This window comes from Oncorhynchus kisutch, linkage group LG28 (genome assembly GCF_002021735.2).
Source record: "Oncorhynchus kisutch isolate 150728-3 linkage group LG28, Okis_V2, whole genome shotgun sequence".
Classification (NCBI taxonomy): Eukaryota; Metazoa; Chordata; class Actinopteri; order Salmoniformes; family Salmonidae; genus Oncorhynchus; species Oncorhynchus kisutch.
Window position 1 is genome coordinate 24,607,920 of NC_034201.2, and position 23,653 is coordinate 24,631,572.

The 23,653-nt window shown below is 43.6% G+C and overlaps 1 protein-coding gene across 4 annotated transcripts in view; it reads right to left on the minus strand.

Moving 5' to 3' along the window:
* LOC109873431 (drebrin-like) overlaps positions 1–23,653 on the minus strand; it is a 116,220-nt gene that overhangs the window by 91,929 nt on the left and 638 nt on the right. The window lies entirely within an intron of this gene.

The window sequence follows — 23,653 nt, forward strand, 5'->3', positions numbered from 1 at the left end:
TAGTGTTGCAGGAAGCAAATTTCTGCTTGAAAAAGCTAGCCTTGGCTTTTCTAACTGCCTGTGTATAATGGTTCTAGCTTCCCTGAACAGCTGCATATCACGGGGGCTGTTCGATGCTAATGCAGAACACCATAGGATGTTTTTGTGTTGGTTAAGGGCAGTCAGGTCTGGGGAGAACCAAGGGCTATATCTGTTCCTGGTTCTAAATTTCTTGAATGGGGCATGTTTATTTAAGATGGTTAGGAAGGCATTTTTTTTAAATATCCAGGCATCCTCTACTGACGGGATGAGATCAATATCCTTCCAGGATACCCTGGCCAGGTCGATTAGAAAGGCAATACAAAATATAGATAGACATACAAAATATTTTTGTTCCTCAGTCTTCCCGCTCTTTCATTCAAAACCCAACCCAATTTCCTTGTGTAACCAGCCGTCATGTCTGTTCCATCCACTACGGACGTTTTCCTTTATGACATCATTTGTAATCAATGATCCATTCTGTGTAGATGTAATTCTGTGTGATTATTTAGGTATTTAGTAAATAAATAATTAAACCAATTTTTGTATTGCTGATTCAACTTGTTAGCCAGAGTTCATGAAGATAACCAATAATTTACAACTTTCAGATGAGACTGAATAAGGTGAGGATTAAATATTGCTACTGATGTACTAAGATTACTAGGTCTTTAAGAGTATATTCAGCTATAACAGCTCTATAAACATTATTTTGTGTTGCCCCAACTTTCTAGTTAATAACATTTACCTGATTAGCTTAATCAGGTGATATTAATTACAGAGAAATTATTTTATAGAATAGCATGTCATAACACTTAATCCGGCATAGCCAAAGACACTGCACACACTGCAAAATCAGTAGGCGAGTTATTGGTTTCTTAACACAACAGAATACGGAAACAGGGAAAGGAGAGGAAGACAGCAGGAGAGAAAGACAACCTCTTCTGTGACCTACCGCTTCCGTTTTCGATCACAGTCCCCCATCCTCTGTGCTTAAATTTAGCCTGGCTAGATATCTATAACCACTCCGCAGCATCCATCCCTGATGCTCACCTCACTGTCTCAGTCAGAAACCACAGCCCTGTCTGCTCAAAACCAGAAACGGGGATGTCTTTTACCTAGCATTGTCTAAAAGGCAGATACAGGAAAACAGAAGATGATTCTTGATGAGAATATTATCAGGGTTTTACATATTACTGAATTATGAGTATTTGCCTGGATCAGATCCCTCGGATTGACTTATATTTTCTCACCAAATAATCCTCCCTAACATGCAGGTAAAGAGAGAGGGGGAGAGAATGGAGATAGGATGATAGAGAATGAAAGAGAGAAAAAGACAGAGGGAAGAATGAAAGAGAGAGAAAAAGACAGAGAGGAAAACTAAAAACAGCAAGAGGCGTACAGAAAAAAGAAACAGAGAGCCAGGAAAGAAAAATAAATAGAAAGAGAATGAGTGCGAACAAGAAAAAGGTACAGAGAGCAAGAGAGAGCAAAAGAGAGAGGGAGTGAAAGAGCAAGAGACAGGGAGTGAAAAAACAAGCGAGAGAGAGAGAGAGAGAGAGAACACACAGAGGAAAGGCAGCAAGGGGATTGAAGCCGAGCCCATTCAGACTGATTGATGTCTGCATGGTATTAAAATTCCAGTGCTGTTCTGCAGTCTGCCTGGCCTCCCAGAACACAACACAGCCCTACCAGGACCTTGCCAAGAATGATGTGAAGAGGACCCGGCTACTAGCTGCATATAGATTGACACCTCCTATAGCAACAGCATCAAAAACAAGGAAATCAAACCACAATCTGCATCACTATCATAGGTTACCTCATAGACGTGGGGACTCCCTAGGCACCATTTAACATGACTTCCCATCTTCTGATATGCAGAGAGGGCAGAGCAGATTGACACTGTGTATAATGGGCATTGGGTAAAATCCTACCCAAACAGACTGGTAGGAGGCAGGGACTTGTTAGGTCAATGGCAGCAGGATTTGTTTGGTATTAAACACAGCCTGAATAGAGCCAGCATCAAATCTAATGCTGCATAGAGCACTAGCATCCATTCTATCCTATAGTCAACAGCCCAGAACTGGCATCCACTCTGGTACTGCTCTGGATGCTGTAGTGTATGTATAGAGAGAGAGAGAACCACCCAGAATGCCCCTGTGAGCAAGCTCACTCCCCCTCCCAGCCCATCCCCCTCTTCTACTGCTGCAGTCTGCTAACCTCAGAAAACTGCAGCCTGGTTTCACATCCCTACCTCCCTCAATCTCTCTTTCCAAAACACGCTTGCAGATTAACAAACGCACGCACTCACATACACTTACACGACACACACATAGTAACACTCTGTTGGTACACAGAGCCTAACCAGAATCAGATATCTATATTGATCTACTACTGCAGATATAGGCCCTGGAGCCATCCCGTCTGCAAAATAACACCACTAATCCACTGCACTTACCCTACTGTACTTTTAACAATTGACCTCCATTCAACCAATGCACACACACGCGCTGCCTTTCCTCCCTGTCCTCCACAAGGCTGTTGCGTCATCATGTGCCTTACAGTCAACACAGAAGTATTCATTACTGTATCAAACAGGAATTAAATCCAGAACTTTGGTGATGTAAACATTACGCCCCACCAACACAGCTAAATCCACTACGTTCGTTACAGTAACATAAATACTCTTAAGTGTACAGCTGCTGTACCTTCCTCCTCACATATCAGTAAGAAACAAATGAGGAGTACAGATAGGGGTGCTTCAGGAATAATGTAATATTTTATAAGTGGTGAGTCAAAGCATGTGTTGCTACGACACCAAATACACCCGGGTCAAAACAACCTGGGAGAACCACTGTAAAGAACGACAATTCCACATTCCTATACTTTTCACTTGACCCAATTGATATGTCGGTAACAGTGAATCAAGGCCCAGTTTGAGTGCTGCTACAGTGGTCCTCCTAGTCTCTAGGTGTTGGTTCTCCAACTGAGCCCATTAGAGATGCAGCAGGCAGGGAAAGGAGAGGACATCAAACACTGGCCGTGCTCTGCAGCTCAGACAACCCATGGACACAGGGATGGACACAGGGATGGAGATGGGCACAGGGATGGAGATGGACATAGGGATGGACACAGGGATGGAGATGGGCACAGGGATGGACACAGGGATGGAGATGGGCACAGGGATGGACACAGGGATGGAGATGGGCACAGGGATGGACACAGGGATGGAGATGGGCACAGGGATGGACACAGGGATGGAGATGGGCACAGGGATGGACACAGGGATGGAGATGGGCACAGGGATGGACACAGGGATGGAGATGGGCACGGGGATGGACACAGGGATGGAGATGGGCACGGGGATGGACACAGGGATGGAGATGGGCACAGGGATGGACACAGGGATGGAGATGAGCACAGGGATGGACACAGGGATGGAGATGGGCACAGGGATGGACACAGGGATGGAGATGGGCACAGGGATGGACACAGGGATGGGCACAGGGATGGACACAGGGATGGACACAGGGATGGGCACAGGGATGGACACAGGGATGGAGATGGGCACAGGGATGGACACAGGGATGGAGATGGGCACAGGGATGGACACAGGGATGGAGATGGGCACGGGGATGGACACAGGGATGGAGATGGGCACGGGGATGGACACAGGGATGGAGATGGGCACAGGGATGGACACAGGGATGGAGATGAGCACAGGGATGGACACAGGGATGGAGATGGGCACAGGGATGGACACAGGGATGGAGATGGACACAGGGATGGGCACAGGGATGGAGATGGACACAGGGATGGGCACAGGGATGGAGATGAGCACAGGGATGGACACAGGGATGGAGATGGGCACAGGGATGGGCACAGGGATGGAGATGGGCATGGAAAGTGAGCCTGGCTCCGGATCACAAACAGCCCTCTGTTCCTGTGAGATTGAGAAGTGTATAGAATGGAACTAGCCCAGGGGAGAGAGAACTATATAAAACCATATGGACTGAACTGTCCAGAGGCATAGAGAGAAAACCAGACCCAGGGAGCGAAACAGTTGATTTTTAATCTGCTGTATCGCTGCCACACAGCCATGTGATGACTTTCAAAGCACTAGGCTTAATACTCTTTAATGGACTTATACCACAGCGATTGGACAGGAATTTGGGCTGCCCCTCAAACAGAAGGATAAGGAGTGAGGACACTAGGGACACACACTCTCATGCCAACAATAGTGGTATATAAAGAGGGGACGGGCACTCAGTCACTGATAGACACTGGCCATAACGTCAACTGGAGAGTTAGTGCTATACTACACTGTACATAAACAGATCTGATACAATCATACAGCCTAGAGTCCTCTCCTCCCTCCCTCTAGTCTGCCTCCCCAGTAATAGGGTACCCAAGCCTGTGCTGCCAAAGTTGCCTCTAACCACTGATACAGGACCAGATATTTTCTCAATCCCCTAATGATTACATTTAGGATTGTGTCTTGAGCAATCTGATCCTAGATCTGTGTTTAAGGGCTGCTGTGACTGAGAATCCCTATAAGCCCTCAATTTTGTGCACCTGGCACCATGTTAGACAAACTGACAGACAGAGATATGAAAGCAGGACTAATGGAATGAGTTCTGCCCTGGGCATCAAACGATCTTTACAGTGGCCAGTGGCACCGTGCACCTGCTCCTACCTACACTCTGATCACAAGTCTCACCAGGACAAATCTCTAAACTCTAACTAAGCATTATGTTCATCTAGATTGGGACATAGTCAGGTAATCTATGTGCTCATATACAGTGGTAATGACAGAAGAGGAGCCATCTTGGAAAAATACACTGTGCGGATGATGTGATGCAAAATCTGAACGGTAACACACAAATTCAGGTCATGTTTTCTCTTCGTGACTGCTAAAGCTTAATCGTGCAGAGAGAATCTCGACAGCACGAGAGAGAACAATCCTGTCTATGTACAGTGGGGCAAAAAAGTATTTAGTAAGCCACCAATTTTGCAAGTTCTCCGACTTAAAAAGATGAGAGAGGCCTGTAATCTTCATCATAGGTATACACTTCAACTATGACAGACAAAATGAGAAAAAAAATCCGGAAAATCACATTGTAGGATTTTTTATGAATTTATTTGCAAATTATGGTGGAAACTAAGTATTTGGTCAATAACAAAAGTTTATCTCAATACTTTGTTATATACCCTTTGTTGGCAATGACAGACGCCAAACGTTTTCTGTAAGTCTTCACAAGGTTTTCACACACTGCTGCTGGTATTTTGGCCCATTCCTCCCTGCAGATTTCCTCTAGAGCAGTGATGTTTTGGGGCTGTTGCTGGGCAACACGGTCTTTCAACTCCTTCCAAAGATTTTCTATGGGGTTGAGATCTGGAGACTGGCTAGGCCACTCCAGGACCTTGAAATGCTTCTGACGAAGCCACTCCTTCGTTGCCCGGGCAGTGTGTTTGGGATTATTGTCATGCTGAAAGACCCAGCCACGTTTCATCTTCAATGCCCTTGCTGATGGAAGGAGGTTTTCACTCAAAATCTCACGATACATGGCCCCATTCATTCTTTCCTTTACACGGATCAGTCGTCCTGGTCCCTTTGCAGAAAAACAGCCCCAAAGCATGATGTTTCCACCCCATGCTTCACAGTAGGTATGGTGTTCTTTGGATGCAACTCAGCATTCTTTGTCCTCCAAACACGACAAGTTGAGTTTTTACCAAAAAGTTATATTTTGGTTTCATCTTCTTCTGGATCATCCAAATGCTCTCTAGCTCTCTAGCAAACTTCAGACGGGCCTGGACATGTACTGGCTTAAGCAGGGGGACACGTCTGGCACTGCAGGATTTGAGTCCCTGGCAACGTAGTGTGTTACTGATGGTAGGCTTTGTTACTTTGGTCCCAGCTCTCTGCAGGTCATTCACTCGGTCCCCCCGTGTGGTTCTGGGATTTTTGCTCACCGTTCTTGTGATCATTTTGACCCCACGGGGTGAGATCTTGCGTGGAGCCCCAGATTGAGGGAGATTATCAGTGGTCTTGTATGTCTTCCATTTCCTAATAATTGCTCCCACAGTTGATTTCTTCAAACCAAGCTGCTTACCTATTGCAGATTCAGTCTTCCCAGCCTGGTGCAGGTCTACAATTTTGTTTCTGGTGTCCTTTGACAGCTCTTTGGTCTTGGCCATAGTGGAGTTTGGAGTGTGACTGTTTGAGGTTATGGACAGGTGTCTTTTATACTGATAACAAGTTCAAACAGGTGCCATTTATACAGGTAACGAGTGGAGGACAGAGGAGCCTCTTAAAGAAGAAGTTACAGGTCTGTGAGAGCCAGAAATCTTGCTTGTTTGTAGGTGACCAAATACTTATTTTCCACCATAATTTGCAAATAAATTCATAAAAAATCCTACAATGTGATTTTCTGGATTTTTTTTCTCATTTTGTCTGTCATAGTTGACGTGTACCTATGATGAGAATTACAGGCCTCTCTCATCTTTTTAAGTGGGAGAACTTGCACAATTGGTGGCTGACTAAATACTTTTTTGCACCATTGTATGTGCCTGGTATATTTACATCTGATTTATATATGAAAGCTATGGTCCTATTGTCAGAAAATATGAATTGTACGAAGACAAAGTACATTACAGTAATACATAAAACAGCTGCATATTGTCACTCTGCCACAAATATTTCTCTCTCTCTTGGCAGTATTGTGTGTTTTGGGTTTGGTGGGGGAGAGGATCTCCTAATCTCCTATATCAGCTGACAGCAGAGCAGTCTCCTCTCTGCTCCTGGGATTGGGAATTAATGAGAGCGAATGGTGTATATGAGAGAGAGAAGGGGATGAGGGAAGAGAGAGAAGGGGATGAGGGGAGAGAGCGAGTAGGGGATGAGGGGAGAGAGCGAGAAGGGGATGAGGGGAGAGAGAGAGAAAAGGGGGAGGGAAAGGGAGAGAGCGGGCAAGAGATGAAAAAGAGTGTTCAAGGGAGCAAGGAAAATGGGAGGTATAGCAAGGGAGGTACAGGAGACGGAGAGAGAGAGGTGGGCGAAGCATGACGCCAGATGGAGAGGAGTGTGGGGCCCTTACCGTGCCCGTATAATTCCATCAACAGAGTTATAGACAAGCAGCAGTTACCAAAAGATTACTCTCACAGGGAGGAGAAACCCAGACCATTACTGTGCTGTACAGTCAAACGTCCTTGAGGATGGAGGAAGGCCCATTGGGGCCATAGTGAAGCCTACACTCACCTCCCTCTCGTCTTAGCTGGGCCTAAGCTCTACCCCTCTCCTCCCCTGACACTGTTCTGCAAATCATTTCATATTTTCCACAAATCCCTAAGCTTCATCCTCCATGCATCATATGAGATGCAGGCAGGTCTCGGCAGCGCCGCTATTGGTTGGATATAAATACAATTTTATTCAAGGGATTATAACTAGATTTTCGACAAGGTTTTCATTTTGTGATGTGCCAAGTGGAGCCTTGACCTAAAACATGATATTTCTGGGGAGAATATGAGTAAGGTGGCCTAGTACAGGCCTTTCACATTCATCGAACCAAGCTGAGAGGAACCATACAATGTGCTGGAGCTTCATACTGTCTGCCGCTCTCTCGTAAATCAATGGAAACATATTTTATTCTGACAGAGAGGAGAAAACGAAAAAGAGAGAAAGGAGATGGAGAAAATAACAAATAAAGGGAGAGCAAAAGAGAAGAAAGAAAGCAAGATTGATAGAAGAATGAAAGAGAGACAGCAAAATAGAGACAGATGGAAAGATAAGAGTTTGAGCTAGCTCAAAGGAACTCAACAAAATTAGACAATTCTTGTTAAAAAGGCAGCATTCAAAGAGTGCAATTAGCAACGTGCATGCCCCGCCCACCTATCTGTTTCTTTCAGCCATCTATTTCCTGTGTTTGAAGGGTGCAAAATCCACTTGTCACTTAAATCTCACTGGATTGATTGTGTTCATTTTACTCATGTGACTCTTTCATACTCCTGCTTGTGCCTGTCCTTTTTCCCCCGTTAACGTTACGGCCGCAGAAATGTTTGTAATCACCTGTCAAACACAACCTGGCAATGGCTGAAATTGGCTCAAAGGAATACATTGTCTTTAAAAATCAAAAATCAACAGTCATAGTGATATTATGTCTGATCTCACAAACAATGTAAAGTATGTATAAATAGGTGTAACCTAGAGCCAAGCGTGTTGGATTTTTTTATCAGAGGGTATCCTGCTATTAACACACTTGAATGAGGCAGTCTCGACAGCATAGTTGAGTGCAGGTAGGCCTAGACAGACAGAGGAAGTGTTTTGGTGGTTGAAGCCCTGCTCCACCCCTTTATGTTAATGTATTCATATATGCAAATACATCCCGTGTATTTATGCAAATTGGGCACAGATATTTTTCTTTAAATTACCTGATACCATTACAAAATGTATATATGAGTGCATTCAAAAAAATAAAAAAGTGACATTTGACAATAAATACCTGAATTCCTACCATAATTCCTGAAATGTATTAGAATTGTTTTTAAAACGTTTTAACAATTGATAACTGTTGCTAGTGCTATGGTTTCATCTGTGTTGTCAATTCTGCTAATATCCCGGAACACCTCCACAAACTCTCAAAATAACAACAGATAGCAGAATCAGATGGAGGCTCTTTTGGGAAATAAACAGCTCTATTATAATTGCTCTCCTCTTATCTTTCTCTCTCCCAGAGTCTGGGCAAAGGGCCCAAAGTGCTGGTAGCAGTAGGGTTACAAATGCAGCACGCACCGGCAGGGGAGAGAGCAGAGCACAGTGAGCAGATCTCAATACCCCGGTCACTACAACATGTGATGGATAGAACTGTTTTGTGAAAAACAACACTAGGGACATTTTTACCTCGGTGGGTCAGACGGACCATTTACATTTACAGTGCAGCTCAATAGGAATGCCCTGAGAGCACCCCAGAGCATGGTCGTCATGATAAATGAGCCGAATATGATTTAAATAAATCCCCTCGGAAACAACAACTCCCCCCTGCTCTCACATTGGTTGATTTAATGATCCCTGTGGGGGACTGCAAGGGGGGGGGGGGGGGGAGTGGGCAATGGCGTGTGGGGGAAGCATTCCATTAAAAAAAAACATAATTCCAGCACTGAGTTGGTTGAGAGGGGGTAAAGATGAGACAAGGATATCCCTACCAGCCAAACCCTCACGACGCTAGGCCAATTGTGCATTGCCCCATGGACCTCCCGGTCGCGGCCGGCTGCGACAGAGCCTGGGCGCGTACCCAGAGTCTCTGGTGGCACAGCTAGCACTGCGATGCAGTGTCCTAGACCACTGCGCCACCCGGGAGGCCCTTAAGGCCATTTGTTTTGTTTGTTTTTTGGCTTTCTGATAATGTATCAATATATTTTTTGGTTTGTTGCAGTTTTACACTTTTGCCTTAGGGCAACGCTGTGCCAAAAGGTTACTAAAACACCAAGTAAAATCGGATATATTTAAAACATTTATTACGTGAAATATAGTAGAAACAAGCACTCCTTTCATAAGAAAATACAATATGGGCATAAACTTGTATTTCACTGCCTCTCAAACCTGATTCTGGTATCCATTCTTCCTTGCGGTCACTGTCCTCAAGCACACTGCCGTCACTACCAGTAGGGGAAAAAAGGTTTTCTGTTGCCTGAGGGCAACGATGTGCAGTAGAGGGTTTAAAAGGAGACACGGAACGCTAGCTTCTCTGTTCTTTCAATGCGTTTCTTCCAGCGGTCGCTGACCAACGTATGAAGACAGGCGCGTAATAAATCATTCCTTTTAAGACACTTGAATTATGATACTCAGGTAGATCATGTTACTTACTTACAGAATGGTAATACAGAGTTTGTAATTCCATATGTGGAAACATTGTTACTGCAACATGTTAACACCACCATTTCACATGTGAGGAGAATAAAACTATTTCACCAACACATGTGAACTTGCAATTCCACACGTGAACATGAATGTTTTAACATGTGAAACCTCCAATTTCACATGTGCAACTGCATTTCCCATGTGAGGTGAAAACATGTCTTTCCTCTCACCTGAAGAAGTGGTGTTAACATGTGAACTCTACATTTAAAATATGTGAAAATATGGTTTCACATCTGAAATGTATGTTCAACAGTTATATTACACTTAAAAATACGATTTCTACATTTGACTATTTTTTTGTTGTTGTAAGGGCTCCCTGTGCTTTTCTGATTCTCAGTCCTTTTATCAAGTGTTCTGATAGTACAAAGGAATGGAATATATATCTATTTGAAAAACAAACCCTGCAAACAGTAAAGAAGAAAAAGAACAGCAGGTTCACATATTAAGTAACCAAAGAAGGTTAATAATACATATGAATGGATGCATGTGGGTACCATTGGAAGAGTGAAAAGAATGCTACTAGTACTTACAATGTAGAACAAACTGACAAACTGCAGTTACTAGGGATAATTTAGTCATTCATAATTCCATGGTCATAAATACTGTATGTAACATCAAATGTATTTTAAAAGACCCCAAACCACTTCTTCATTGTGTCTTGGAACACTGTTCTCTCCACTCGTCATCACTGGTGTAGCTATCACCACTAACATACCATGACTAACGTTACGTTTCATCATCATGACCTACATAATACTACATCCATTGAATTTGTGGCAAACCATATAAACGCAGAATAAATTATTCACTTCAGGCTAGTGAGCATAACCGTTGTGATTTAAATGAATAATTCAGCTTTGATTGTGTTCTTTAAGTTGCTTGGAGATGGGATTGCTTTGTTCTAGTGCAGCTCCACGTGATTGGGAGTCCCATAGGGCAGCGCACAATTGGCCCGGGTTTGGCCGAGGTAGTCCGTCATGGTAAATAAGAATTTGTTCTTAACTGACTTGCCTAGTTAAATGAAGGTTAAATTAAAAACCAAAAATGGCTCTGGAGCAGCATGTGTAGGCCTACAGTACATGCTGTGTCTGTGTGGAGTCTGGATTTTCTAGGGCAATGGGCCTGCCTGTTTGGTTAGTGCTATATGGGGTCCTAGCCCTTACCAACCATTTTCAAATGTCAAAGTCAATTGGGGAGGGACGTCCCAAGGATCCCAGATAGCATGGACCCTGCATGCTCTGCTTGTAGAAGATGGGGAGGAGCAGACGGGCCGAGAATGGAGAGGAGAAAAACACAATCAACAACCATTACTGTACAAATATCTCATCCAAAGGGCTTTGACTTCTCAAAGCTAACACAATATGATACCCCATCACCTTATTAATTCAGCCACTTAACCTTACTTAGATAACTAGCAAGTTAAACGTATGGCTTGGGTTAACTCAGAATTATGCGCTTTTCACGCAGGAAAAAAATATTAAAACGCAGATCTAAAATGCTTCTTCTGTCATTTCTGCACGGCATCACACAATTGTTGTGCTTCAGTTGCACTTCTCCACTCAGATGAGAATTAACATCAGCATACAACGCTCCGACTGATGTGTAGCTAGTTTTCTCGGTGTAGCCAGCCTTCTTTTCTCAGGTAAAATGGAAGATTAGCTTTAAGCAAAACATTAGGAAATGTAGCTGGCTACATTTGTTCAATGATAAACATTAGACATATATATGATGGCCATGCATCGTTTTTGCAAAAAAAGACATTGCTTTTTCATTGTGAACACATTGAAATGTGTGGCTGACAGCCAAAGAGCAAAGATATTTTCTGCCAAATGTGTTGCACTAATGTATTTTATGTGAAGGAAAACATTAGTTGCACATTCCTGATCACTCTATTGAACCAAAAAAACACTTGACTTTGAATATAAAGCACAACCGCTGTCAATAGGCTACACTGCTGGACTCACCTGCTCCCGCCTTCTCCTGTTGTGCTATTTACAAACAAACACGTGACTGGCTCAACTGTTCTGGGGAACCACAGTAAGTTTCAAAATGTAAAATAATGTGATGTGTGAAATGAAGAACGCAATCTGCTTCATCTCCTAACGTATTGCACAAGTTGACTGCAAGTATGTACTTAAAGTAGCTACACACATTTATTGAAAAACGTCAAACAAATAGTCTCAATGGTATTGACGGTATTAAAAAACCATCCGGTGGCTATTTCCAAATACCCTTGTATACAGTATATTTGGTATACCGCCCAAGCCTAGAGCACAGACAAAGACCCTGAAACTAAACTGAACACAGGAAATAGTTGTTACAGTAAAGAGTAGAAAGGGCCAAGCCACTGAATTGCCTTGACTGGATAGCCTTCCGTCATGGTACTGCTAAGCAGTCTTCCGTTCTTCCTTTCTGAAGGTTAGATATGCAGGAGGGAAGGAGTAGTGCCAGGAGAAACAGACCTGGAGACAAATAGCATAGTAACACAGAGACTGCCAGAGCCACCACCTGGGGTAAGCTTTTAGCTGTCGGACCTATTTTAGAAGGAGTGCTTCCTCATAGGAAGTCCCATTGGAATAGAGAGCGAGCAGTGGGATCCACCTGAAACAGCGTGAGAGGACACGGAAACACACACAGATCAAACAGCATTACACACACACTTCAAACCGCCGCCAAACAAAGTACACAAAGGCCAGTCTTCTGCTTTGGTTTCACCGCCTTGTAGTATTTTTCTCAAAGGCCTAAATAAAGCCTTTTTGTTCATATTTCATCAGATGCTATTTTTCATAAACTCAACTCAGCATGGCCACTCTGAGGCCTGGGGCAAGGCCTGCTGTACTTTGTCAGGCAGGGGAAGCAGCTCTCTGATAAGACCACGCTGCTGTCTGTTTTTGTTATCACCAAAACTACTGGCACAGCCAGACTTACCTAGATGTTTAAAGTTGGAGATATGCTGTTTAATGTTAGGGGATTAGCGGGCCGATTACTTCCACACAGCTGATTATCAAGTCCAACTGAATCCCAGTCCCGAGGGTAGGGGTGGGGGGGTAGGAACTAAAGCAGGATGGGGACATCAGTAGTGGTTGTAAGGGGCTGGGGGGAAGATGAACTCACAAGGGGTTGAAGCAGAGTAGGGTCATTGGGGGTGGATTGGGTGGAGGGTCATGGGTGAAGGGGGATGAAGGCACTGAAGAAGGGTTGGTATGTGTAGGAACTGAATCAGAGTGGGGGACGGTGTTAGCTAGCGAACCTCTCCCTCTAAGCTGCGCCCAACTCCTGCACCCATAATCCTCTGTGGCTTGTAAGCAGTGGCATCATCTGTAGGCACTCAGGCCTGACCTGGACAGAATGCCTACTCCTTCCCAACCTCCTCCACGTCTATCTTTGTTCCCATGTGTCAGCGAGAGAGCTAGCATGCTGGGCTGGTGTTGGAAAGAGATGCTAGCTTGTCGTTACACTATTTATGCTAAAGCCTGTTAGAATCAGAAATAGCCACGGCTGCCTGAAGCGAGAGAGCAGGCACTGCCAGATGTGCTTTAATGGGCAACTGAGCCGAATGCTGCTACTGTAGCTGCTGCTGTGCTCCGCACACAAGATGCTTGAGGAGGAATTCCATTTGGGACGGGTAATGCTAGCTGGCGCAAACGGTTAGCCTAACATTTCCCACAGCAAGATGAAAGGTCCCGTTGATGCTGAAAGCAAATAGTATTTATTTGAACACTTTAGAGGGGACCAGAATCCTTTGTATACTTTCCTTTGGGACAAAACTGTGCATTTATTATCAGATACTAACATACTAATACACCTTTCAAACCAAGACGTCTTTATGCCAACTAGCATCCCAACAACCTTTTTCAGACTTTTCTTTATATATGAAAGGTATTGCAGGCGACAAAGCCTCCACTTTTATTTCCGCCAACCGACCTAGTCATGATTGCGGTAAAGTTCTGCCTACAGCTTAGTATGAAATGTAACTGTAATGCTGAGGAGGCATTGGCTCTTAAGCTCTTTCGCCGGTTCTAAACTTTGCAAGGCATGTCACTTCACCCTAGGGCTGGGCGGTATACAGTATTTTATGATACACTGGTATTGATGCATGGATCGGTTTACTTTACCTTCTATAACGGTATTTGAATGTTTGGTTTGTTAAATGTGATACACCGTGTGTAACGTCCATTTTTATAGTTTACTTCGCTACTTGAGTCATCTCTTTCCTCTCTCTCTCTCCTGCCACTTTCCACACAGACCTAGCCTCGCCCCTTGTCACTCAAGGAGCGCATTTGTTGTTCCTCCTCGACCTGGAGATACTTGCGTTGAGTCTCTACATGGTCAATGCAGCACATGCAACAATGTTGATGACAAAGATATTTTTTTTTATATTTAACCTTTATTTAACTAGGCAAGTCAGTTAAGAACAAATTCTTATTTACAATGACGCCTACCCCGGCCAAACCCTAACCTGGACGACGCTGGGCCAATTGTGCGCCACCCTATGGGACTCCCAACCACGGCCGGTTGTGATACAGCCTGGAATCAAACTAGTGTCTGTAGTGACGCCTCCAGCACTGAGATGCAGTGCCTTAGACCGCTGCGCCACTCGTGAGAATGCTGTTTTCACATTGCGTCCTAATATAAATCCACTAGCTTTCTATAATTACACTATTAGTTTGTGTTTCTTACATCTGCAAACAGCTAGTCTTAGCCGTTAATGCTGTTAGCCGCTAAAGCTAATCGCTAGCTTGCTAATAAATGTACTGAGTCAGAGCAAACGTAACTAGAAATACAGCCAGATAATAACAGTTTTGGTGTCGACCTACATCTGCATGTTTTTTGTGCAACAGTATATTCTAAATCAAAAGAATACGCTACGCGGCCTAGGGAAATGCATCATAGTGCTAGCTGTGCCACCAGAGACTCTGGGTTCGAGCCCAGGCTCTGTCGCAGCCGGCCGCGACCGGGAGGTCCATGGGGCGACGCACAATTGGCCTAGCGTCGTCCGGGTTAGGGAGGGTTTGGCCGGTAGGGATATCCTTGTCTCATCGTGCACTAGTGACTCCTGTGGCGGGCCGGGCGCAGTGCACGCTAACCAGTTTGCCAGGTGCACGGTGTTTCCTCCGACACATTGGTGCGGCTGACTTCCGGGTTGGATGCGCGCTGTGTTAAGAAGCAATGCGGCTTGGTTGGGTTGTGTTTCGGGGGACGCATGGCTTTCGACCTTCGTCTCTCCCGAGCCCGTACTGGAGTTGTAGCAATGAGACAAGATAGTAACTACTAACAATTGGATACTACGAAAAAGGGGGTATAATTCAAAAATAGATATTTTTTAAAGAATACACAACGCAAAAATATGTTAGCTACATCAAGTAGCTAAGATAACATTCAATGTAGCTAATGATTATAGGGTCCCTTAGAAAACAATTGTCAACATTTTGGTTCCTACCCTGTCACAATGACTCCCTGGCATTTTATTTTGTTGTCATGTCAAACACTGTATTCAAAGTGCCCACTTTTATATTCTAACTGTAGAATTAGAATAATCATTATATTTCCATGTTTCCAACAACTCACCCAAGTGTCTTGCTCCTTGGGCACTGTTTCAAAATATCACTTGTTTTATACATGGACGTAGCCAGAAATTTTAACATTTTTGTAATAATAATGTATACATTTTTTAAAATTCTCTCAATCTGATTGGGTGGGCCTGGGCCCGGGTCACCCAATCAGGGTCACGGCACCAATGTAACAGTATAACTTTAGAGCGTCCCCTCGCCCATACCCGGGCGCGAACCAGGGACCCTCTGCACACATCAACAACAGTCACCCACGAAGCATCGTTACCTATCGCTCCACAAAAGCCGCGGCCCTTGCAGAGCAAGGGGAACTACTACTTCAAGGTCTCAGAGCAAGTGACGTCACCGATTGAAGCGCTATTTAGCGCGCACCACCGCTAACTAAGCTAGCCGTTTCACATCCGTTACACATGTAGCATATATGCTACAAAACCAGTAACATAATTCAAATCAACATCTGCCATTCTATTATTTGGAAAATACATTTTCAAAGTGTTTTCAAATGTTTCTTAGGGCCTGCCTAAAACAAATTAAAAATTGATTTCTTTGTGATGGTGTATATTCAATGGGTTTATTAAAATGCATGTCCACCCACATCGGCCCATGTCTACTCCCACTCCTAAATTTGCCGGCATCTGCACAGGAAATATAAAATGCTTAAACTGGCAAGACTGTATGAATTGGGCTCTAAAAAACATGCCTGATTTGTTTTAAAGGCAACATACTGTAAAGTCTGTCTGTAAAGGGCATAAGAAACCTGCTAAATCTTCAAAGGTCACTCATAAAGCCATTCTGAAGGATTGTCAAGCCCTGTGACATGTTCATAATCACAATAAGTAGCAGAAGGCTGAGCTCCAGACAGAATAACAGTCCAGTTCCTACAACTGAGGCTATGCCAAAACACACAATACAATGACAGGATTATTGTTAGTGTCTCACACACTCTGGTCTGTGTCTGACACTGATCTGCTAACTGACAGTATACCCAAGTGCCAAATAATCAGCATTTTCATCACGGTGTTGTTCTGAAAGAAGGGAAGGAATTATTTGACTTATTATACAGGCATCCATTTCCACAGTGAGGATTCCTTTCTCTGTCCTCTCCTAGTGTCCAGAGGTAAACGAGGGAATGTGATGTGGAGGAGCGAGGAGAGGAATATTTGCTATGACTATGATTCTTCGCTAGAGACTCACTGAAGAGGATCTGTTTCAATGCAACATACTGGGCTGTAGAAGTCATTAAAACAACACACAGGGACAAACACTTTACAGATTGTATGTAGAAACGAACTTCATGGCCACCATCTGTAAAATACTAGTCAGTAAATTAGACTCAAGGTCAGAATGGAAAGGGGGAATGAAGAAGAACAGTATCAGGATTTTGTTTTGCATTGAATTCAAAATCAAGTCAATGTTTAGTTGGTAAGGCATTGTGCCTCTACCACATAGGACCTCTCCAAATATCACATCACTCAGTGGTATTAAAGCCAATGGAGTCCGAACTTAGTTTGGGGAGGTTGTCATGCTTGTGATTTGGTCAATACCAGTAATCAGAGGCCGGCTTGGAGAGCGATCAAGAGCCGAGTGAATCCAGGAGTGAGGAGGTCTGAGTGAATGAATGAGACTAGTAATTCAATGGCTTTGGATTTTACTCAAAAAAATCGCTTCAAAACGGTGTGCTTTTCGAAGTGACTTGCCTATCGGTCACAGGACTTTCCAGACTCTTACTGCCCTCGCTGGTTTCCAGGTCATTTCTTGGCAGCAGAGAGCAAACAATAGAGTTTCCAGTCTTGGCTGGTGTTTCTCTGACTTCCTTTGTGATTCGACTGACTGACTGACTGATTGAAGGAGCTGAGCAAACCAAAACCGTCTTTTCAAGGTCTACTTTCTAGCTTTGGGCTCCATAAACAAAGGATAACTTCTTTCTCATAGGGAAGTTTCAGCTCTGCCAAGGGCCAATGAAAACTTTTCTGTCCTCCATTTGCAGAGCTAGATGGATGTTTTTATACTGTTTTGTCTTTGTGATCTTGGAGCAGTCAAAACGCAAGACCATGAAAAAGTCAGTGACGGAAACTCATCTATGACTTCAGGCAGACAGTGTCCAATCCATCATTTTATGTGTGCTGATCACCTTAAAATAAGTTATCTAGCATGGAAAATGACGGAGTAGACAGCCTTACACGGAATCCAAACAGGCTGCGCGCGTGCATACATTTATTTTGTCCCCCTACACCAAACGCGATTACGACATGCAGGTTAAAATATCAAAACAAACTGAACCAATGACATTAATTTGGGGACAGGTCAAAAAGCATTAAACATTTATGGCAATTTAGCTAGTTAGCTTGCACTTGCTAGCTAATTTGTCCTGGGATATAAACATTGAGTTGTTATTTTACCTAAAATGCACAAGGTCCACTACTCTGACAATTAATCCACACATAAAACGGCCAACCAAATAGTTTCTAGTCATCTCTACTCCCAGGCCTTTTCATCTTTGAACTTATATGATGATCAGCATCTAAACTTTCATAGTATTACCACGACAACCGGCAAAACAGTTCGTCTTTCAATCACCCACGTGGGTATAACCAATGAGGAGATGGCACGTGGGTACCTGCTTCTATAAACCGATGAGGAGATGGGAGAGGCAGAACTTTCAGCGCGATCTGCATCAGAAATAAAAGAGTTCTATTTTAGCCCTTGGCATCGCAGACACTTGTTGGCGTGCGCGAGCAGTGTGGGTGCAATAATTGAATAACATGGATTTCTACATTTATTTTGCAATGATCGCACAAGCGACGTGTCCGGTCTGGTCAGCATGTTAGGTCTAGTTGTGCGACTTATTGTTAGACAGCTGTTCTGTGGAATGACTGCATGGCTTATCTTTTCTACCCAATTGAATCTTCATCCCCATGGCATGAAAGTGCAAGTGGAGTGGAAATGATTTCCCAAACCAAATTTAGAAATTTTGTCTTAACTGGAGGGTTATATAGCATTTATTGTAGTACAGTGCTCTCATAGTCAACTCGAAACCCCAGAACACTTGGACCAGAACAGAATTCTTGAATAATAACGTTATTGAATTTAAAATTAACAGTTTGTGGATTTTTCTTGCTAATTACATGAATGAGGCCAATTCAACCACGTGAGCACTTCCTGCCTTTTTCCAGACCACCAGACCACTAGTGCCCAATTTACAGTGTGTGTGTGGCTTAAATTGGTTCCCATGGCACAAGAGTGTAAAAGAACCCTATACAGTTGTAGCTATACTTCTCTTTCTCTATGTGTGTGTTTGCATGCGTGTTGTATGTGTGTTGTCCCCAGGACCATGTCTGGTTGACTTGGAGGGGGGGATGGGCATTTTTTATTTTTTTTATTTAACCTTTATTTAACTAGACAAGTTAATTAAGAACAAATTATTATTTACAATGACGTCCTACCCCGGCCAAACCCGGATGACGCTGGGCCAATTGTGCACCGCCCTATGGGACTCCCAATCACGGCCGGTTGCGATACAGCCTGGAATCGAACAAGGGTCTGTAGTGATGCCTCTAGCACTGAGATGCAGACCACTGCGCCACTTGAGTAGGAGGGGGAGGAGGAGGCAATAGCATTGCATTGAAGTAGCATTGCAACAAAGTCAATAACAGTCGAGACACAGAAACACAAAGATTGACACCTTAACTCATGTTGTACCTTTGAAGTGCACAATAATCCTGATTTATGTAGCCTAACTGAAATAACTGAAAATACGGGGTAAAATGAAAAACTATCTACGACAAATTTGAGATTTATTGCACATTTTGTTATTGTATGGATGGAGCATAGTGGGATAGCTTTTAGCGGGCTAGCAGCCAGAGGTGGCCATGCAACCAGGTGACTGACACACTGATGACTTCCAGGAGAATCCTCTCCCCTGAGACAGACAGGAAGTCAGGGGCCAAACCTGCTGCTGATTGGACAGAGAGGAGTCTGGCTGTCTGTCTGAGAACTAAAACATTCCTTCCTGTTCAGAATATGACCTATACCGGTGATGACAGACGGATATAAAAAAAAATCTGACTGAGCAAATTAGAAGAACATTGTTCTTAAAAAAATGGACAACTGATTGCAAAGGACAGAAAAAGTTTATATTTCTGTCTTCAGATACTAAGATATTACACTTTTAACAAAGCCTTTCTGCTGAAGCAACCAACCAGGACCTATCTAATCCAAGTAAAAGGATTGCCTTTGACCTGCCCTGCCTGTCTGTAGTTGATAACCCAATCAATGCAGCCTGATGGGTAAAGGAACAGATCATCAGGACCAATAGGAAACATGTCAGGTAATGACTGAGAGGGCTAGGGGTCAAAGGGTCAAACCCATAGCTCCCGGTGAATCAGCAACAGCCACCGCTCTACATGGAACATTCCAGATGTCTGTGTGTGTTTGATATTGGATAACCCTTGTGACATTCTGGCTCGTTGTGCGTCACATCTTCATGGTGGAGTTCAAAAAGCCTTAATTTTCTCTTGCAAGAGCCTCTCAAGAGTCCTCTAGGCTCTAGCCATAACTGTCACTGAGGCTCTGGCTGGTCCTCGTTGAATCGAAGGACACTATAATATCATTCATCATCCACCTGGATTCTTTCTGCAATAGTTATTACTGGCTTTGTCTGCCTTTTCTGAACCGCTTTGAGAAATGTCTCATCAGACAGGTAGTGTCTTCTCACCCTGGATGAGGTATTTGCCGCCAGCATTTGACTGTTATAGCTCCTACAATGCAGAACTAGCTTTGTAATCAGGTTTCAGAGACATGGTTGGAAAGATTAAAAAGGCATGATGGGAGGGGTAGGAATATATACTGAACAAAAATATAAGCGCAACATGTAAAGTGTTGTTCCCATGTTTCATGAGCTGAAATAAAAGATCACAGATTTTTTTTCATAACCACAAAAAGCTTATTTTTCTCAAATTGTGTGCACAAATTTGTTTGCATTCCTGTTAGTGAGCATTTTTTCCTTTGCCAGGTGTGGCATATCAAGTAACTGATTATACAGCATGATCATTACACAGGTGCACGTTGTGCTGAGGACAATAAAAGGCCACTCTAAAATGTGCAGCTTTGTCACACAACTCAATGCCACAGATGTCTCAAGTTTTGACAGCAGGAATATCCACCAAAGCTGTTGCCAGAGAGTTAAATGTTGAATTTCTCCACCATAAGCCACTTCCAACATTGTTTTAGAGAATGCAGCAGTAAGTCCAACCGGCTTCACAACCGCAGACCACCTGTTACCACGTCAGCACAAGACCTGCACATCCGGCTTCTTCACCTGCGGGATCGTCTGAGACCAGCCACCTGGACAACTGATGAAAGTGTGGGTTTGCACAACAAAATAATTTCTGCATATACAGTACTGTCAGAAACCATCTCAGGGAAGCTCATCTGCGTGCTCGTCATCCTCACCAGGGTCTTGACCTGACTGCAGTTGGGTGTCGTAACTTACTTCAGTGGACAAATGCTCACCTTCGATGGCCACTGGCCCGCTGGAGAAGTGTGCTCTTCATGGATGAATCCCGGTTTCAACTGTACTGGGCAGATGGCAGACAGAGTGTAGGGCGTCGCGTGGGCCAGCGGATCACTGATGTAAATTTTGTGAACAGAGTGCCCCATGGTGGCGGTGGGGTTATGGTATGGGCAGGAATAAGCTACGGACAACTAACACAATTGTATTTTATCAATGGCAATTTGAATGCACAGAGACACCATGACGATGACCTGAGGCCCATTGTTGTGCCATCACCTTGTGTGTGTGTGCGCACACATGTGCGCGTGTGTGTACATATTTTCCTACCTTAACAGGATCGCAATGTCCTGACAAGGTAGGATTATTATTTTTATTTTTTTGAAAAGTCTGGACATTTTTAATGTCCTGAATTTGTTCAAATGCTATTTTAGGCTTAAGGGTTAGGTTTAGGGTTAAGGTTAGGTTTAGAGTTATGAGTTAGGGTTAGGTTTAGGGGTTAAGGTTAGGCTTAAAGTTAGGTTTAGGGTTAGGGGTTAGGGAAAATAGGAATTTGAATGGGAATACATTTTTACTCCACAAAAACGCCTGAAAAATGCATGACAAGGACAGCGGTGCTCAGTGAAGAAGGAAGGTCAGTTATGTGAACAGAAAGCCCACAATGAATCCACCACTTATCCACCATTAGGGGAAAGACACCTATGTGTCAGAGGCATTGAGGGCCCATGAAGAGGGCTCATATTTTTGAGGGGGTATGATGGGGTATGATACATTTGCAGTATGTGTATGCGTGTGTTGGGGTGTGTGGGTCAGTGGGTAGAGCATGGCACCACAGGGGACCAGTACGAAGAAGTAGGAAAATGTATGCACTCACTACTGTAAGTCGCTCTGGATAAGAGCGTATGCTACATGATTAAAATGCAAATGTAAAAAAGTGCCAGCGCGTGTGTGTAAGTGTGTGCATGCACACTTGTGTGTCGGGGCAAGGCAGCTGATGAGATAGATGATGAGGTATTATATGGACAGGGAAAGAGGGGGAAGATGGTTGAAAGCCCTGTCTTTGTTCAGCTCAGTTCAAGTGTGAGTAATGGGGGAAAGCCTGAGGCCCTTTGCATTATCAAGCTATTCTTTGCTATAATCTGATAAATAAGAAGATCAAATGGGCCCTTGCAACATTTAAACACAGCCTAAGGAAATATGAACCTTTGTCAATTATATGGGTGCAACCCACCTGAACAAAAAGCAGAGAGTGATATTCAACTACAGGTAGGAATTTCTCTAGTAGTGTGGCTACTGGCTAACAGGCAGGTTGAGGGAGGATGCCTCCTCTCAAAAGACTAGGTTCTATCATTTAACAATATAATGTTTACAACACGATTATAATAAAACAGCATGGTAACACGTCTCATCATCACACATACAAGCTGGATCTTCATAAAATCTTAATTTAGAATATGTCATTTCTATGTACAGAAAAATCTCACTTTGCTTTGCATCCATTTTGTGGGCTTTTGTGAACCTGTTCCAAGCAGACACAGGCTGAAAAGGGGGTTAGTGGGGCTCTACAGGGCATGGGCAATCCAACAGGCTGGTGGTAGACTACTGAAGCCCAGTCAAAACATGCAGATACTGCCATTTAGGCAACAATAAAAGCTACATCTGTATTGAAATATATACAAAACAATGGTGGCAGACTGATAAAATATATTGTTTCTTGGCTTGTGGCATCTTTTATTATTAAAGAGACATTACAATAGTGATGTTGTAGATGATTCAATCAGATCAACTCTATAGGCCTATAAGGCTATAGAGATAAACTCCAAAGGATAACACATGCTCTAAAAAAATGTTTTATATTGTCTTGAAAGATAGCAATTGGTTATCGTTAGTTGGTAAAATATGATAATTTAAGCTGTTTAGCAGAGTCAAAGGCCTATCCATCTTCAAAAGAGAGAAGTGATCATCAGTGGACTTCAATGGATGCAGCCTTTCAGAATGTCTCCCTCTCTCTGTTAAGGCCAGCTGGTTTTGTAGGTGAACAGATATTCCACTGACCATGTGTATCCATTTACACACAAAGGGAAGAGAAACGCCTCCACATTGACACAAGGCCCGATGGAATGTATGGATAACTCGAATGGGACCATCACATGTGCAACTTTTCCCCTCCCAACAGGCCAAAACAGCAGTTACATCGCGTATAATAGGAGGAAGAGAGAAGAGGGAGCAGAAGAGAAACAGGGCTGGTCACATTGAGGGTTTTTAGACTGACACTACTCGCCTCGCCCATATCATCTCAGCCCTCGCTAGTCGGGATGCGAGAACGCTACATGTAAATGTTTTTTATTTAAAATTAGGGAAACGAGCGGTATGCTATTGCAAAGAGGGAAACGTACGTACATTCTCTCAATATTCAAACCTTTTCAGGGGCTCCCCACTACGTCTGTCTATGACAGAAACACAGTGGTCGGTGGTCCAAAGTAAAAACTCGCTCTGAGCAAACAATGAATCACCCTTCTTCTTTCTCAATATTTGATCAATGCGCACATTGCCTGCTGCTTTTCTGGACTAGGAGCAGCCAGTGACCGCTGTGTCAGTTGGTCTGCTATGAACAGCCGCACATTTCAGCACTTTAAACAAGTGTGA